The following is a 5,884-nucleotide window of genomic DNA, read 5'->3' as shown; positions in this document are numbered from 1 at the left end:
AAATTTAATGGTATCCCTATTAAAATACCAACAGCATTTTTCACAGAACTAGAACAATCCTATAATTTGTATGGAACCACGAAAGACCCTGAATAGCCAAGGCAATCTTGAAAAATAAAAACAAAACTGGAGGTATCACAGTTCCAGATTTGCAGTTACATTACAAAGTGGTAGTAATTAAAACAGTATGGTACTGGCATAAATATAGACACATAGAGCAATGGAACCGAACAGAAAATCTAGAAATAAACCCACAATTATATGATTAATTGTGAACATTGGTGTACAGATGGCCCTTCTTTTCACTACATCTGTATCTTTGGGGTAAATACCCAGTAGTGCAATTGCAGGGTCATAGGGTAGCTCTATTTTTAATTTCTTAAGGAATCTCCATACTGTTTTCCAAAGTGGCTGCACCAACTTCCATTCCTACCAACAGTGTAAGAGGGTTCCCCTTTCTCCATATCCTCTCCAACACTTGTTCACCGTCTTGTTGATTTTGGCCGTTCTAACTGGTGTAAGGTGGAATCTCAATGTGGTTTTGATTTGAATCTCCCCGATGGCTAATGATGATGAACATTTTTTCATGTGTCTGTTAGCCATTTGTATGTCTTTTTTTTTTTAAATAATTTTTTAAAAGATTTTTATTTTATTTATTTGACTGACAGAGATCACAAGTAGGCAGAGAGGCAGGCAGAGAGAGAGGAAGGGAAACAGGCTCCAGGCCAAGCAAAGAGCCCCACGCAGGGTTCGACCCCAGGACCCAGGGATCATGACCCGAGCTGAAGGCAGAGGCTTTAACCCACTGAGCCACCCAGGTGCCCCGTATGTCTTCTTTGGAGAAGTGTCTGTTCATGTCTTCTGCCAATTTTTTAATGTGATTATCTGTTTTGTGTGTGTTGAGTTTGAGGAGTTCTTTATAAATCTTGGATATCAGCCCTGTGTCTGTAGTGTCATTTGCGAATATCTTCTCCTATTCCGTGGGTTGCACCTTTGTTTTGTTGACTGTTTCCTTTGCTGTGCAGCTTTTCGATCTTGATGAAGTTCCAAAAGTTCATTTTCACTTTTGTTTCCTTTGCCTTTGGAGACATATCCTGAAAGAAGTTGCTGTGGCTGATGTCGAAGAGGTTACTGCCTATGTTCTCCTCTAGGATTTTGATAGATTCTTGCCTCACGTTGAGGTCTGTTATCCATTTCGAGTTTATCTTGGTGTATGGTATAAGAGAATGGTCGAGTTTTATTCTTCTATACATAGTTGTCCAATTTTCCCAGCACCACTTACTGAAGAGACTGTCTTTTTTCCACTGTATATTTTTTCCTGCTTTGTCGAAGATTATTTGACCATAGAGTTGAGGGTCCATATCGGGCCCTCTACTCTACTCCACTGGTCTATGTCTCTGTTTTTGTGCCAGTACCATGCTGTCTTGGTGATCACAGCTTTGTAGTAAAGCTTGCAATCAGGCAACATGATGCCCCCAGTTTTTTCTTTTTCAACATTTCCTTAGCAATTCGGGGTCTCTTCTGGTTCCATAAAATTTTTAGGGTTGTTTGTTCCAGTTCTTTGAAAACTGCCAGTGGAATTTTGGTTGGGATGGCACTGAAAGTATAGATTGCTCTAGGCAGTATAGACATTTTAACAACGTTTAGTCTTCTGATCCATGAGCTCTCCCATCTTTTTGTGTCTTCTTCAATTTCTTTCATGAGTGTTCTGTAGTTCCTCGAGTACAGATCCTTTACCTCTTTGGTTAGGTTTATTCCCAGGTATCTTATGGTTCTTGGTGCTATAGTAAATGGAATCAATTCTCTAATTTCCCTTTCTATATTTTCATTGTTAGTGTATAAGAAAGCAACTGATTTCTGTACATTGATTTTGTATCCTGCCACATTACTGAATTGCTGTATGAGTTCTAGTAGTTTGGGGGTGGAGTCTTTTGGGTTTTCCATATAAAGTATCATGTCATCTGTGAAGAGAGAGAGTTTGACTTCTTCTTTTTCAATTTGAATACCTTTTATTTCTTTTTGTTGTCTGATTGCTCTTGCTAGGACTTCTAGTACTATGTCAAACAACAGTGGCAAGAGTGGACATCCTTGTTGTGTTCCTGATCTCAAAGGGAAGGCTGTCAGCTTTTCCCCATTGAGGATGATATTCGCTGTGGGTTTTTCATAGATAGATTTTATGAAGTTGAGGAATGTTCCCTCTATCCCTATACTTTGAATCAATTAATCTTCAACAAAGCAGGAAAGAATAGTCAATGGGAAAGATATTCTCTTCAACAAATGTTGCTGGGAAAACTGGACAGCCACATGCAAAAGAATGAAATTGTATTACTTATGGACCTGAAATCATAAAAATTCTTGAAAAGAGCACAGACAATAATTTCTCTGATATATGCCATGAAAACCTTTTTCTAGATGTCTCCTGAGGCAAGGGAAATAAAAGCAAAAATGAACCACTGAGACTACATCAAAATAAAAGTTTGCACAGTAAAGGAAATAATAAAAAAAAAACTAAAAAGCAACAATATGGAATGGGAGAAGATATTTGAAAATGGAACCCTTGGGAATGCAAGCTGGTGTAGCCACTCTGGAAAACAGTATGGAGTTTTCTCAAAAAGTTAAAAACAGAACCACCCTATGACCCAGAAATTACAATACTAGGTATCTATCCAAAGGATATAATAATACTGATTTGAAGGGGGCACATGCACCCCAATGTTCATAGCAGCACTATCAACAATAGCCAAAATATGGAAAGAGCCCAAATATCCATCAACTGATGAATGGATAAAGATGAGGTGTGTGTACATACACACACGCACGCACGAGAATACTACTCAGCCGTCTGAAAGAATGAAATCTTGCCATTTGCAATAATGTGGATGGAACTAGAGTGTATTGTGCTAAGTGAAATAAGTCCATAAGAGAAAGACAAATACCATGATTTCACTCATATGTGGAATTTAAGAAACAAAACAGATGAACATATGGGAAAGAAAGGAAAAATAAAATAAGATAAAAACAGAGGAGGAGGCAAACCACAAGAAACTCTTAACTCTAAGAAACAGGTTGCTGGAGGGGAAGGGAGGGGGGTGGAGTATGGGGTAATTGAGTGATAAGCATGAAGGAAGGCACTTGTGATGAGCACTAGGTGTTACATATAAGTGACGAGTCACTAAATTCTACTCCTGAAACCCATACTACACTATATGTTAAGTAATTTGACTTTAAATAAAAATCTTGGAAGAGGAAAAAAAGAAAAAAAAAGAAAACTCAGCTTGGCACAGGTATGTTGCTGAAAAAGAGAAACAGTTTATTAGGCTTCTGATAATTGCAGATATTCTCCTTTGCTATTGTAGCAAAACTTGGCATGTTATCTTCTTTTTTAAAAAAATGATTTTATTTATTTATTTTAGAGACAGAGAGAGAGCATGCATACACAAGTGGGGGGAGGGGCAGAGAGAGAGGGAGAGAATCCCAAGCAGACTCCCTGCTGGGCATGGAGCCCTATTCAGGGCTCAATCCCACAACTAGGAGATCATGACCTACGCCAAAATCAAGGACACTTGAACGGAAGAGCCACTCAGGTGGCATGTTATTTTCCTGAAAGTAAAGCACAGGGTGGAATCTGAAACCATACCATGCACATTTTATACTGTTACATTGAAATCCATCAGTCCATAATACACTTGTATGGATCTCTTACCTGTGCATGATTTTAACCTTGCAGACCCCTGAAAGAATCGTGGGAACCCCCAGAACTCCCAGAACCATACTTTGACAACCACTGATTTAAATTATTCAATCAAAACAAAACAAAACAAAAGACATAAGTTACCAACTAAGATGCAGGCAATTCCGGCAGCCTAGCCAATCTTAGAGGATCTGTGACAGGGTGAGGAAGGCAAGATTCATGCTAATTTAGACAAGCTTTGGTAGGTAGTAGGGATTGGTTCAATTCCCACAATGAACTGCTACTCAGTCCTCTTTAAACAGCCTCTTGAAACAAAGTTCCTAAAAGACTTGCAGTACCTGCATACCACTGATGAGCACCCAGGGGAACACAGAGGGGCTAAATGTCACTGCTACTACTCAGCTGACATATATTGTCCGAACACCTCGTTTATCTCTAAGTTCTTGAAGTAGGAACAGTAATCACTTGGGTGTGCTGTCAGCATGTATCAAGGATAAGGGTCTCTGGGCAGGAGAACTGCCCCCTACCAATAAGTAAATAAATAATGGAAAATAGTGTTAGATTATTCAGGGCACAAAACTTTAAGTTGTCAGCACAACTTTTGTTTGTGTATCCACTGACAATGTCTTCATCACTGTTTAAATCCTTTTGATAATGTAGATCAATGTTCTAATAATGGCAATTCTTGCTCTCCAAGAACAACTTGGTGAGGAGTAAAAGAATGCTCCTCCCCTCTGAATGTCTAGGACTGGAACCAAGAAACCATTATTTTTGTGCATGTGCGTGTGCATCCAGGCCATTCAAACAGGTGGCCAGCATTGAGTCCATTATGAAGACATCACATTCTTCGTAAAACTTTTTTTTTTTTTCTTCGTAAAACTTTTGATCTCCCTCTGCGGCTCCCCCTTTATCCTCCCCTCAGTGAGTATGTATGTTCAAAGACCTACATTACATTTTTTGGGTACATTTTATCATAAAAATGGTAAAACACAGATTTTGTTTTGAAACTAGCTACATAGATGCTATTTACCATCATGGAGGTAGAAGTAGGCTGGTTTACATTATATGCCTACCTGGCCTTTTAAAAGAGGACAACCTCTATTAACCTTAAAAGAGGATAGAAAAAGTAAGTTGTAACTAAAGATCCAACTACACAATGCACAAAGAACCAAGTGCAGAGGTTCCGTTACCTTCTAGCAAGGTTGCACCCACTGTCTAAGACCCGGTAGGGACTACAGCAAGAGGAGGAAAGAATGAAATGGAAATCAGTCAAGGATGCTATGTCCCAATCCTGTAACTGACCTATTTAGAATGGGACAACCCCACAGAAAACAAGAAAAAAGGGCACCTGGATGACTCTGTCAGTTAAGCGTCAGCTTTCAGCTTCAGGTCCTGATCCCAGAGTTCTGGGACGGAGTCCCCCATGGGACTCCTGGCTCAGCGGGAGAGATTTTATTTATTCTTGTGAGAGAAAGAGAGAGCAGGAACAGAGGAGGGGCAAAGGGAGAAGCAGGGAAGTCTGCTTCTCCCTTTGCCCCTCCTCTGTTCCTGCTCTCTCTTTCTCTCACAAGAATAAATAAAATCTTAAAAAAAAAAAAAATTAAGAAAGGAGTGGCCACCAAGAACTACTTTTCAGATATGGGTGGAAAATAAACAGGAGAAAAAACTTTTGCTCTCAGAGTACTAAAACAAAACTACTAATGAGATGTGATCTGAGTAACTAACTTCATGGTCAGGTTGCAAAATGGCTTAATTAAGACCGACTGATTTCAAGGAATCAGGAAAACCCGAAACCGAAGAGGGGCTTACTTGAACACCTAGGCTCAGTTTAAAAGTGGGATGGCCACGGATTGCATGGAGCACTAGGTGTGGTGAAAAAACAATGAATACTGTTACGCTGAAAAGAAACAAAAAATTATAAATAAATAAATAAATAAAATCTAAAAAAAAGAAAAAAAAAGTGGGATGGCTTGATCCTACCAACCCCAAACAAGTGAAAGCTCACTTGGGAGTAGTGAAAAAGCCCAGTTTGCTAAAGAGATGCATCTCGGTAAGAAACAAAACTGTATTCAATTACTACCTGTCCCATGAAAAATTGGTTCCCTCAAATTAGAACAACTGATGAAAACATACTGCTCTTGGAATAACAGAGCAGCTAAACTTCTCCACAAGAAACCTCTTAATCTCCTTTTA

The sequence above is a fragment of the Martes martes genome, assembly GCF_963455335.1.
Source record: "Martes martes genome assembly, chromosome: 11".
In the NCBI taxonomy this organism is placed as follows: domain Eukaryota; kingdom Metazoa; phylum Chordata; class Mammalia; order Carnivora; family Mustelidae; genus Martes; species Martes martes.
The sequence above is the reverse complement of the archived record's forward strand: the minus strand, read 5'-3'. Positions refer to the sequence as shown.